The sequence below is a fragment of the Bufo gargarizans genome, chromosome 4 (genome assembly GCF_014858855.1).
Source record: "Bufo gargarizans isolate SCDJY-AF-19 chromosome 4, ASM1485885v1, whole genome shotgun sequence".
NCBI lineage: Eukaryota > Metazoa > Chordata > Amphibia > Anura > Bufonidae > Bufo > Bufo gargarizans.
In genome coordinates, this window is record NC_058083.1 from 65322535 (window position 1) to 65336455 (window position 13921).

Consider the following 13921-nt stretch of genomic DNA (forward strand, 5'->3'; position numbering starts at 1 on the left):
ATGTATCAGGGGGGGAGGCTCTGTGATGGGGGTCCTGCTCCACCCTCCTGATTCATGGATGATGGGAGTCCCCCCCGATGTCTTCTTCACTATGGTGTAATCCTGTGGATGGAGAGAGACACTTAGGGAAAGAAATTCCTTCCTGACTTCAGATCTACACTCAGAATCCCTCCCTGGATCATGGCCCCATCTCCAGTAATCTAGTCACTAGAAGCTGGAATATTATTACCCTCCACACCTCCAGGCCCCTTCTGGACTCTTCTAGAGAATTCCCCATGACTCCTTCCTCTGGCAGAGAGCTCCATAGTCTCACTGCTCTTACAGTAAAGACTCCTCTTCTATGTTGGTGGAGAAACCTTCTTTCCTCTAGATGTAGCGGAGGCCTCCTTGTTATAGTCCAGTATCATCTAGATGTCAGACTAGTGGTAGAAATCCTCCCAACCAGGCCACACTCCGGCCATCTCCTCCTCTGCTTCCTCTCCTCCTGGGTACAACGTGCCTACTTACCTTCTCATGGCTCCTACAACATGACTATTGGTCTCCATGATACATCACTGACCATACTGGTGGCTGATCTTCAGGTTCTCCATCACTTGGAAGGTCTGGAGGCCGTTCTCCAGGACCCTGGACTCTTCCTATCACTTCCTATGATGGATTCTCCTTCCCGATGTCTGACTTGTTACAGAATACAATAAAGAGGAGAGAAATCTAGAAAAGTTTACCTCTCCGCTCAGCAGGCAGATGATCTCCAAGGTGAAGTCTAATATTCTTCTGCTGATCTCCTTCCTGTCCATCCTTGGTGGTCATTCAGGAGAAGAGGAGAGACCTGGAGGAGCTGGAGGCTTCTAGTACTGCAGGCGCCTTTCTGAGGAGAGGAGAAGCTGGAAATCCTCCAGGGACAAGAGCATTAGTGAGATCCAGAACCACACTTACTGCTCCTGGAGAGACCCCGCTTCTCAGAGCCCCCAGCACCGGGGATAAAGGGGGATTCTGGAGAAATGGCTGATACCAGAGAGAAGAAGAGGCTCCAGACACCACAGCAGTGACTACCGACCAGGACCTGCTCTGTATCTGCTGCACTGCAAGAGCTGAAGGACCTGGGATGATGTCACTGTCATGTGATCAGTGCAGGGGGCGGAGCTCAGCAGTGGCGAGAAGTGGTAGGAAAGGACCTGTGATGATGTCACCATCATGTGATCAGTGCAAGAAGGGGCGGAGCTCAGCAGTGGAGAGAAGTGGTAGAGAAGGACCTAGGATGATGTCACTGTCATGTGATCAGTGCAGGGGCGGAGCTCTGTCTGTGTCCCCTTCCTCCTCCTCCTAGTAGGTACATATAGCTGTGCGGGCCCCCATGATTAGGTGGTACATATAGCTGTGCGGGTGCCCATGATTAGGTGGTAAATATAGCTGTGCGGGCTCCCATGATTAGGTGGTACGTATAGCTGTGCGGGCTCCCATGATTAGGTGGTACATATAGCTGTGCGGGCGCCCATGATTAGGTGGCACATATAGCTGTGCGGGCCCCCATGATTAGGTGGTACGTATAGCTGTGCGGGCTCCCATGATTAGGTGGTACATATAGCTGTGCGGGCTCCCATGATTAGGTGGCACATATAGCTGTGCGGGCCCCCATTATTAGGTGGTACATATAGCTGTGCGGGCCCCCATGATTAGGTGGTACATATAGCTGTGCGGGCGCCCATGATTAGGTGGTACATATAGCTGTGCGGGCTCCCATGATTAGGTGGTAAATATAGCTGTGCAGGCTCCCATGATTAGGTGGTACATATAGCTGTGCGGGCCCCCATGATTAGGTGGTACATATAGCTGTGCGGGCCCCCATGATTAGGTGGTACATATAGCTGTGCGGGCTCCCATGATTAGGTGGTACATATAGCTGTGCGGGCCCCAATGATTAGGTGGTACATATAGCTCTGTGGGCTCCCATGATTAGGTGGTACATATAGCTGTGCGGGCCCCCATGATTAGGTGGTACATATAGCTGTGCGGGCTCCCATGATTAGGTGGTACATATAGCTGTGCGGGCTCCCATGATTAGGTGGTACATATAGCTGTGCGGGCTCCCATGATTAGGTGGTACATATAGCTGTGCGGGCCCCCATGATTAGGTGGTACATATAGCTGTGCGGGCTCCCATGATTAGGTGGTACATATAGCTGTGCAGGCTCCCATGATTAGGTGGTATATATAGCTGTGCGGGCCCCCATAATTAGATGGTACATATAGCTGTGCGGGCTCCCATGATTAGGTGGTACATATAGCTGTGCGGGCTCCCATGATTAGGTGGTATATATAGCTGTGCGGGCCCCCATAATTAGATGGTACATATAGCTGTGCGGGCCCCATGATCAGGTGGTACATATAGCTGTGCGGGCCCCCATGATTAGGTGGTACATATAGCTGTGCGGGCTCCCATGATTAGGTGGTATATATAGCTGTGCGGGCCCCCATAATTAGATGGTACATATAGCTGTGCGGGCCCCATGATCAGGTGGTACATATAGCTGTGCGGGCGCCCATGATTAGGTGGTACATATAGCTGTGCGGGCTCCCATGATTAGGTGGTACATATAGCTGTGCGGGCTCCCATGATTAGGTGGTACATATAGCTGTGCGGGCCCCCATTATTAGGTGTTACATATAGCTGTGCGGCTCCCATGATTAGGTGGTACATATAGATGTGCGGGCTCCCATGATTAGGTGTTACATATAGCTGTGCGGGCCCCCATGATTAGGTGGTATATATAGCTGTGCAGGCCCCCATAATTAAATGGTACATATAGCTGTGCGGGCCCCATGATCAGGTGGTACATATAGCTGTGCGGGCTCCCATGATTAGGTGGTACATATAGCTGTGCGGGCTCTCATGATTAGGTGGTACATATAGCTGTGCTGCCCCCATGATTAGATGGTACATATAGCTGTGCGGGCCCCCATGATTAGGAGGTACATATAGCTGTGCGGCCCCCATGATTAGGTGGTACATATAGTTGTGCGGGCTCTCATGATTAGGTGGTACATATAGCTGTGCGGCCCCCATGATTAGGTGGTACATATAGTTGTGCGGGCTCTCATGATTAGGAGGTACATATAGCTGTGCGGCCCCCATGATTAGGTGGTACATATAGCTGTGCGGGCTCCCATGATTAGGAGGTACATATAGCTGTGCGGCTCCCGTGATTAGGTGGTACATATAGGTGTGCTGGCCCCCATGATTAGGTGGTACATATAGCTGTGCGGGCCCCCATGATTAGGTGGTACATATAGCTGTGCGGGCCCCCATGATTAGGTGGTACATATAGCTGTGCGGGCTCCCATGATTAGGTGGTACATATTGCTGTGCGGGCTCCCATGATTAGATGGTACATATAGCTGTGCGGGCTCCCATGATTAGGTGGTAAATATAGCTGTGCGGGCTCCCATGATTAGGTGGTACATATAGCTGTGCGGGCCCCCATGATTAGGTGGTACATATAGCTGTGCGGCTCCCATGATTAGGTGGTACATATAGCTGTGCGGGCTCCCATGATTAGGAGGTACATATAGCTGTGCGGGCTCCCATGATTAGGTGGTACATATAGCTGTGCGGGCTCCCATGATTAGATGGTACATATAGCTGTGCGGGCTCCCATGATTAGGTGGTAAATATAGCTGTGCGGGCTCCCATGATTAGGTGGTACATATAGCTGTGCGGGCCCCCATGATTAGGTGGTACATATAGCTGTGCGTCTCCCATGATTAGGTGGTACATATAGCTGTGCGGGCTCCCATGATTAGGAGGTACATATAGCTGTGCGGCTCCCATGATTAGGTGGTACATATAGCTGTGCGGGCCCCCATGATTAGGAGGTACATATAGCTGTGCGGGCTCCCATGATTAGATGGTACATATAGCTGTGCGGGCTCCCATGATTAGGAGGTACATATAGCTGTGCGGGCTCCCATGATTAGATGGTACATATAGCTGTGCGGGCTCCCATGATTAGATGGTACATATAGCTGTGCGGGCTCCCATGATTAGGAGGTACATATAGCTGTGCGGGCCCCCATGATTAGGTGGTACATATAGCGGTGCGGGCCCCCATGATTAGGTGGTACATATAGCTGTGTGGGCTCCCATGATTAGATGGTACATATAGCTGTGCAGGCTCCCATGATTAGGTGGTACATATAGCTGTGCGGGCTCCCATGATTAGGTGGTACATATAGCTGTGCGGGCTCCCATGATTAGGAGGTACATATAGCTGTGCGGGCCCCCATGATTAGGTGGTACATATAGCGGTGCGGGCTCCCATGATTAGGAGGTACATATAGCTGTGCGGGCCCCCATGATTAGGTGGTACATATAGCGGTGCGGGCCCCCATGATTAGGTGGTACATATAGCTGTGTGGGCTCCCATGATTAGATGGTACATATAGCTGTGCTGGCTCCCATGATTAGGTGGTACATATAGCTGTGCGGGCTCCCATGATTAGGTGGTACATATAGTGGTGCGGGCCCCCATGATTAGGTGGTATATATAGCTGTGCGGGCCCCCATGATTAGGTGGTACATATAGCTGTGCGGGCCCCCATGATTAGGTGGTACATATAGCTGTGCGGGCTCCCATGATTAGGTGGTACATATAGCTGTGCGGGCTCCCATGATTAGATGGTACATATAGCTGTGCGGGCTCCCATGATTAGGTGGTAAATATAGCTGTGCGGGCTCCCATGATTAGGTGGTACATATAGCTGTGCGGGCCCCCATGATTAGGTGGTACATATAGCTGTGCGGCTCCCATGATTAGGTGGTACATATAGCTGTGCGGGCTCCCATGATTAGGAGGTACATATAGCTGTGCGGCTCCCATGATTAGGTGGTACATATAGCTGTGCGGGCCCCCATGATTAGGAGGTACATATAGCTGTGCGGGCTCCCATGATTAGATGGTACATATAGCTGTGCGGGCTCCCATGATTAGGAGGTACATATAGCTGTGCGGGCTCCCATGATTAGATGGTACATATAGCTGTGCGGGCTCCCATGATTAGATGGTACATATAGCTGTGCGGGCTCCCATGATTAGGAGGTACATATAGCTGTGCGGGCCCCCATGATTAGGTGGTACATATAGCGGTGCGGGCCCCCATGATTAGGTGGTACATATAGCTGTGTGGGCTCCCATGATTAGATGGTACATATAGCTGTGCAGGCTCCCATGATTAGGTGGTACATATAGCTGTGCAGGCTCCCATGATTAGGAGGTACATATAGCTGTGCGGCTCCCATGATTAGGTGGTACATATAGCTGTTCGGGCTACCATGATTAGGTGGTACATATAGCTGTGCGGGCCCCCATGATTAGGTGGTACAGATAGCTGTGCGGGCTCCCATGATTAGGTGGTACATATAGCTGTGCGGGCCCCCATGATTAGGTGGTACATATAGCTGTGCGGGCTCCCATGATTAGGTGGTACATATAGCTGTGCGGGCTCCCATGATTAGGTGGTACATATAGCTGTGCGGGCTCCCATGATTAGGTGGAACATATAGCTGTGCGGGCCCCCATGATTAGGTGGTACATATAGCTGTGCGGGCCCCCATGATTAGGTGGTACATATAGCTGTGTGGGCCCCCATGATTAGGTGGTATATATAGCTGTACGGACTCCCATGATTAGGTGGTACATATAGCTGTGCGGACTCCCATGATTAGGTGGTACATATAGCTGTGTGTGCTCCCATGATTAGGAGGTACATATAGCTGTGCGGGCCCACATGATTAGGTGGTACATATAGCTGTGCGGGCTCCCATGATTAGGAGGTACATATAGCTGTGCGGGCTCCCATGATTAGGTGGTACATATAGCTGTGCGGGCTCCCATGATTAGGTGGTATATATAGCTGTGCGGGCCCCCATAATTAGATGGTACATATAGCTGTGCGGGCCCCATGATCAGGTGGTACATATAGCTGTGCGGGCTCCCATGATTAGGTGGTACATATAGCTGTGGGGGCTCCCATGATTCGGAGGTAAATATAGCTGTGCGGCCCCCATGATTATATGGTACATATAGCTGTGCGGGCCCCCATGATTAGGTGGTACATATAGCTGCGCGGGCTCCCATGATTAGGAAGTACATATAGATGTAAGGGCCCCCATGATTAGGAGGTACATATAGCTGTGCGGGCTCCCATGATTAGGAGGAACATATAGCTGTGCGGGCCCCCATGATTAGGTGGTACATATAGATGTGCGGGCTCCCATGATTAGGTGTTACATATAGCTGTGCGGGCCCCCATGATTAGGTGGTATATATGGCTGTGCAGGCCCCCATAATTAGATGGTACATATAGCTGTGCGGGCCCCATGATCAGGTGGTACATATAGCTGTGCGGGCTCCCATGATTAGGTGGTACATATAGCTGTGTGGGCTCCCATGATTCGGAGGTACATGTAGCTGTGCGGCCCCCATGATTAGATGGTACATATAGCTGTGCGGGCCCCCATGATTAGGTGGTACATATAGCTGTGCGGGCCCCCATGATTAGGTGGTACATATAGCTGTGCGGGCTCCCATGATTAGGAGGTACATATAGCTGTGCTGGCCCCCATGATTAGGAGGTACATATAGCTGTGCGGGCCCCCATGATTAGGAGGTACATATAGCTGTGCGGCTCCCGTGATTAGGTGGTACATATAGCTGTGCGGGCCCCCATGATTAGGTGGTACATATAGCTGTGCGGGCTCCCATGATTAGGTGGTACATATAGCTGTGCGGGCCCCCATGATTAGGTGGTACATATAGCTGTGCGGGCCCCCATGATTAGGTGGTACATATAGCTGTGCGGGCTCCCATGATTAGGAGGTACATATAGCTGTGCGGGCCCCCATGATTAGGTGGTACATATAGCTGTGCGGCTCCCGTGATTAGGTGGTACATATAGCTGTGCGGGCCCCCATGATTAGGTGGTACATATAGCTGTGCGGGCTCCCATGATTAGGAGGTACATATAGCTGTGCGGGCCCCCATGATTAGGTGGTACATATAGCTGTGCGGGCCCCCATGATTAGGTGGTACATATAGCTGTGCGGGCTCCCATGATTAGGAGGTACATATAGCTGTGCTGGCCCCCATGATTAGGAGGTACATATAGCTGTGCGGGCCCCCATGATTAGGAGGTACATATAGCTGTGCGGCTCCCGTGATTAGGTGGTACATATAGCTGTGCTGGCCCCCATGATTAGGTGGTACATATAGCGGTACGGGCTCTCATGATTAGATGGTACATATAGCTGTGCGGGCTCCCATGATTAGGTGGTACATATAGCTGTGCGGGCCCCCATGATTAGGTGGTACATATAGCTGTGCGGGCTCCCATGATTAGGAGGTACATATAGCTGTGCTGGCCCCCATGATTAGGAGGTACATATAGCTGTGCGGGCCCCCATGATTAGGAGGTACATATAGCTGTGCGGCTCCCGTGATTAGGTGGTACATATAGCTGTGCTGGCCCCCATGATTAGGTGGTACATATAGCGGTACGGGCTCTCATGATTAGATGGTACATATAGCTGTGCGGGCCCCCATGATTAGGAGGTACATATAGCTGTGCGGGCCCGAATGTGATTCTCCACATTGCAGAGCCCTATTGTGGCTTAGTCTCCATGTCCTGTCCCTTCAGTGCTTACTTGTATTGATCATGTTATATGTATTGAATAAAACGAGATTTTTTTACCGTGATAAATCCTCGCTCTTTTGTTGTGTAAGGTCCGATATGAAACATTACAGCGTGGTAAAGAAGCGGGGGGACTGGCGTTACCTAACTTCTTTATATATTTCTTAGCAGCTCAGTTGCAACACCTTAAGGGCTGGGGGTCCCTGAGAGACGGGAAGATGTGGAGAATTGGTGAAGTGGGCATCTGGGGTCTGCCAGCCTATTTCAATCATGGAGAAAGATTTACCTGACTCTTTTAAACCCCTCCCACTAGTAGGATTAATGAGGAGGGTCTGGGGAAAAGTTTGGGAAATTCTGGGTGTTCAGGAACTATTGGACCTGTCTCCTGTTTGGAATAACCCTCATTTAACCCCTTAGGGACCGGGCTAATTTTCACCTTAAGGACCAGGCCATTTTTTTGCAAATCTGACCAGTGTCACTTTAAGTGCTGATAACTTTAAAACGCTTTGACTTTTCCAGGCCGTTCTGAGATTGTTTTTTCATCACATATTGTACTTCATGACACTGGTAAAATGAAGTTAAAAAAAAAATGTATTTATAAAAAAATACCAAATACCAGTTTGAATTTCTCTACTTCTATAATACATAGTAATACCTCCAAAAATAGTTATTACTTTACATTCCCCATATGTCTACTGCATGTTTGGATTATTTTGGGAATAACATTTCATTTTTGGGGTTGTTACAAGGCTTAGAAGTTTAGAAGCAAATCTTGAAATTTTTCAGAAATTTTCAAAAACCCAATTTTTAGGGACCAGTTCAGGTCTGAAGTCACTTTGTGAGGCTTAAATAATAGAAACCACCCAAAAATGACTCCATTCTATAAACTACACCCCTCAAGGTATTCAAAACTGATTTTACAAACGTCGTTAACCCTTTAGTTGTTCCACAAGAGTTATTGGCAAATGGAGATGAAATTTTAATACATTTTTTCCAGTTACAAAGCAAGGGTTAACAGCCAAACAAAACTCAATATTTATGGCCCTGATTCTGTAGTTTACAGAAACACCCCATATGTGGTCGTAAACTACTGTACGGGCACACGGCAGGGCGCAGAAGGAAAGGAATGCCATACAGTTTTTGGAAGGCAGGTTTTGCTGGACTATTTTTTTGACACCATGTCCCATTTGAAGCCCCCTGATGCACCCCTAGAGTAGAAACTCCATAAAAGTGACCCCATCTAAGAAACTACACCCCTCAAGGTATGCAAAACTGATTATACAAACGTCGTTAACCCTTTAGTTGTTCCACAAGAGTTATTGGCAAATGGAGATGAAATTTCAGAATTCAAATTTTTGGGCAAATTTTCCATTTTAATACATTTTTCCCAGTAACAAAGCAAGGGTTAACAGCCAAACAAAACTCAATATTTATGGCCCTGATTCTGTAGTTTACAGAAACACCCCATATGTGGTCGTAAACTGCTGTTCGAGCACACGGCAGAAGGAAAGGAATGCCATACGGTTTTTGGAAGGCAGGTTTTGCTGGACTGTTTTTTTGACACCAGGTCCCATTTGAAGCCCCCCTGATGCACCCCTAGAGTAGAAACTCCCAAAAAGTGACCCCATTTTAGAAACTACGGGATAGGGTGGCAGTATTGTTGCTACTAGTTTAGGGTACATATGATTTTTGGTTTCTCTATATTACACTTTTTGTGAGGCAAGGTAACAAGAAATAGCTGTTTTGGCACTGTTTTTATTTTTTGTTATCCACAACATTCATCTGACAGGTTAGATCCTGTGGTATTTTTATAGACCAGGTTGTCACAGACGCAGCGATACCTAATATGTATACTTTTTTTTATTTATGTAAGTTTTACACAATGATTTCATTTTTAAAACAAAAAAAATCATGTTTTAGTGTTTCCATAGTCTGAAAGCCATAATTTTTTCAGTTTTTGGGCGATTACCTTAGGTAGGGTATGATTTTTGCGGGATGAGATGACGGTTTTATTGGCACTATTTTGGGGTGCCTATGACTTTTTGATCGCTTGCTATTACACTTTTTGTGATGTAAGGTGACAAAAAAAGGTTTAGCAGTTTTTATTTTTAATTTTTTACAGTATTCATCTGAGGGGTTAGGTCGAGTGATATTTTTATAGAGCTGGTCGATACGGACGCGGCGATACATAAATAAATAAAAGTATACATATTAGGTATCGCCGCGTCCGTATCGACCAGCTCTATAAAAATATCACATGACCTAACCCCTCAGATGAATACTGTAAAAAATTAAAAATAAAAACTGCTAAACCTTTTTTTGTCACCTTACATCACAAAAAGTGTAATAGCAAGCGATCAAAAAGTCATAGGCACCCCAAAATAGTGCCAATAAAACCGTCATCTCATCCCGCAAAAATCATACCCTACCTAAGGTAATCGCCCAAAAACTGAAAAAATTATGGCTTTCAGACTATGGAAACACTAAAACATGATTTTTTTTGTTTTAAAATACCATTAAAAATAATGAATGAATACCATTAAAAATAAAAACTGTGCTAAACCATTTTTTGGTATAGTGAAGAACCGGCACTCGCTATTGGTAGTGATATCAAATAAATTTAATGGTCACATACAGATGGTTAATGTGACGCGTTTCGGCTATTAGAAGCCTTTGTTTGACAAAGGCTTCTAATAGCCGAAACGCGTCACATTAACCATCTGTATGTGACCATTAAATTTATTTGATATCACTACCAATAGCGAGTGCCGGTTCTTCACTATACCATTATCTGTGGATCTTCTTCCCTGGACACGCGCACCGCACCGCTGTAAGCAGAAGTGCCGCTCGTATCTTCTCTCTAAACCATTTTTTGTCACCTAACATCACAAAAAGTACAACAGCAAGGGATCAAAAAGGCGTTTGCCCACTAAAATAGTATCAATTTAACCGTCACCTCACCGTCACCTCACCGTCACTAAGATAATCGCCCAAAAACTGAAAAAACTATGGCTCTCAGAATATGGAGACACGAAAACATGATTTTTTTATGATATTATTGTGTAAAACTTACATAAATAAAAAAAGTATACATATTAGGTAAGTTTTACACAATAATATCATTTTTGAAAAAATAAAAATAAAAATCATGATCGTGTCCTTAACCACTTCAGCCCCGCTAGCTGAACCCCCCTTCATGACCAGAGCACTTTTTACACTTCGGCACTACACTACTTTCACCGCTTATCGCTCGGTCATGCAACTTACCACCCAAATGAATTTTACCTCCTTTTCTTCTCACTAATAGAGCTTTCATTTGGTGGTATTTTATTGCTGCTGACATTTTTACTTTTTTTGTTATTAATCGACATGTAACGATTTTTTTGCAAAAAAATGACATTTTTCACTTTCAGCTGTAAAATTTAGCAAAAAAAACGACATCCATATATAAATTTTTCGCTAACTTTATAGTTCTACATGTCTTTGATAAAAAAAAAATGGTTTGGGTAAAAGTTATAGCGTTTACAAACTATGGTACAAAAATGTGAATTTCCGCTTTTTGAAGCGGCTCTGACTTTCTGAGCACCTGTCATGTTTCCTGAGGTTCTACAATGCCCAGACAGTACAAACACCCCACAAATGACCCCATTTTGGAAAGTAGACACCCTAAGGTATTCGCTGATGGGCATAGTGAGTTCGTAGAACTTTTTATTTTTTGTCACAAGTTAGCAGAAAATGATGATGATTTTTTATTTTTATTTTTTTCTTACAAAGTCTCATATTCCACTAACTTGCGACAAAAAATAAAAAATTCTAGGAACTCGCCATGCCCCTCACGGAATACATTGGGGTGTCTTCTTTCCAAAATGGGGTCACTTGTGGGGTAGTTATACTGCCCCGGCAATTTAGGGGCCCAAATGTGTGAGAAGAACTTTGCAATCAAAATGTGTAAAAAATGACCGGTGAAATCCGAAAGGTGCACTTTGGAATATGTGCCCCTTTGCCCACCTTGGCATCAAAAAAGTGTCACACATCTGGTATCGCCGTACTCAGGAGAAGTTGGGGAATGTGTTTTGGGGTGTCATTTTACATATACCCATGCTGGGTGAGAAAAATATCTTGGTCAAATGCCAACTTTGTATAAAAAAATTGGAAAAGTTGTCTTTTGCCAAGATATTTCTCTCACCCAGCATGGGTATATGTAAAATGACACCCCAAAACACATTCCCCAACTTCTCCTGAGTACGGCGATACCAGATGTGTCACACTTTTTTGCAGCCAAGGTGGGCAAAGGGGCCCATATTCCAAAGTGCACCTTTCGGATTTCACCGGTCATTTTTTACACATTTCGATTGCAAAGTTCTTCTCACACATTTGGGCCCCTAAATTGCCAGGGCAGTATAACTACCCCACAAGTGACCCCATTTTGGAAAGAAGACACCCCAAGGTATTCCGTGAGGGGCATGGCGAGTTCCTAGAATTTTTTATTTTTTGTCGCAAGTTAGTGGAATATGAGACTTTGTAAGGAAAAAAGAAAAAAAAAGAAAAATCATCATTTTCCGCTAACTTGTGACAAAAAATAAAAAATTCTAGGAACTCGCCGTGCCCCTCACGGAATACCTTGGGTGTCTTCTTTCCAAAATGGGGTCACCTGTGGCGTAGTTATACTGCCCTGGCATTTTAGGGGCCCAAATGTGTAAGAAGTACCTTGCAATCAAAATCTGTAAAAAATGGCCTGTGAAATCCGAAAGGTGCACTTTGGTATATGTGCCCCTTTGCCCACCTTGGCTGCAAAAAAGTGTCACACATCTGGTATCGCCGTACTCAGGAGAAGTTGGGGAATGTGTTTTGGGGTGTCATTTTACATATACCCATGCTGGGTGAGAGAAATATCTTGGCAAAAGATAACTTTTCCCATTTTTTTATACAAAGTTGGCATTTGACCAAGATATTTTTCTGACCCAGCATGGGTATATGTAAAATGACACCCCAAAACACATTGTCCAACTTCTCCTGAGTACGGCGATACCAGATGTGTGACACTTTTTTGCAGCCTAGATGCGCAAAGGTGCCCAAATTCCTTTTAGGAGGGCATTTTTAGACATTTGGATCCCAGACTTCTTCTCACACTTTCGGGCCCCTAAAAAGCCAGGGCAGTATAAATACCCCACATGTGACCCCACTTTGGAAAGAAGACACCCCAAGGTATTCCGTGAGGGGCATGGCGAGTTCCTAGAAATTATTTTTTTTTTGCATAAGTTAGCGGATATTGATTTTTTTTGTTTTTTTCTCACAAAGTCTCACTTTCCGCTAACTTAGGACAAAAATTTCAATCTTTCATGGACTCAATATGCCCCTCACGGAATACCTTGGGGTGTCTTCTTTCCGAAATGGGGTCACATGTGGGGTATTTATACTGCCCTGGCATTTTAGGGGCCCTAAAGCGTGAGAAGTCTGGAATATAAATGTCTAAAAATGTTTACACATTTGGATTCCGTGAGGGGTATGGTGAATTCATGTGAGATTTTATTTTTTGACACAAGTTAGTGGAATATGAGACTTAGTAAGAAAAAACAAAAACAAACAAAAAATTTCCGCTAACTTGGGCCAAAAAAATGTCTGAATGGAGCCTTACAGGGGGGGGTGATCAATGACAGGGGGGTGATCAATGACAGGGGGGTGATCACCCATATAGACTCCCTGATCACCCCCCTGTCATTGATCACCCCCCTGGTAAGGCTCCATTCAGACGTCCGTATAATTTTTACGGATCCATGGATCGGATCCGCAAAACACATGCGGACGTCTGAATGGAGCCTTACAGGGGGGTGATCAATGACAGGGGGGTGATCAATGACAGGGGGGTGATCACCCATATAGACTCCCTGATCACCCCCCTGTCATTGATCACCCCCCTGGTAAGGCTCCATTCAGACGTCCGTATAATTTTTACGGATCCATGGATCGGATCCGCAAAACACATGCGGACGTCTGAATGGAGCCTTACAGGGGGGTGATCAATGACAGGGGGGTGATCACCCATATAGACTCCCTGATCACCCCCCTGTCACTGATCACCCCCTGTAAGGCTCCATTCAGACGTCCGCATGATTTTTACGGATCCATGGATACATGGATCAGATCCACAAAACACATGCGGACGTCTGAATGGAGCCTTACAGGGGGGTGATCAATGACAGGGGGTGATCAGGGTGATCACCCCCCTATCACTGATCAC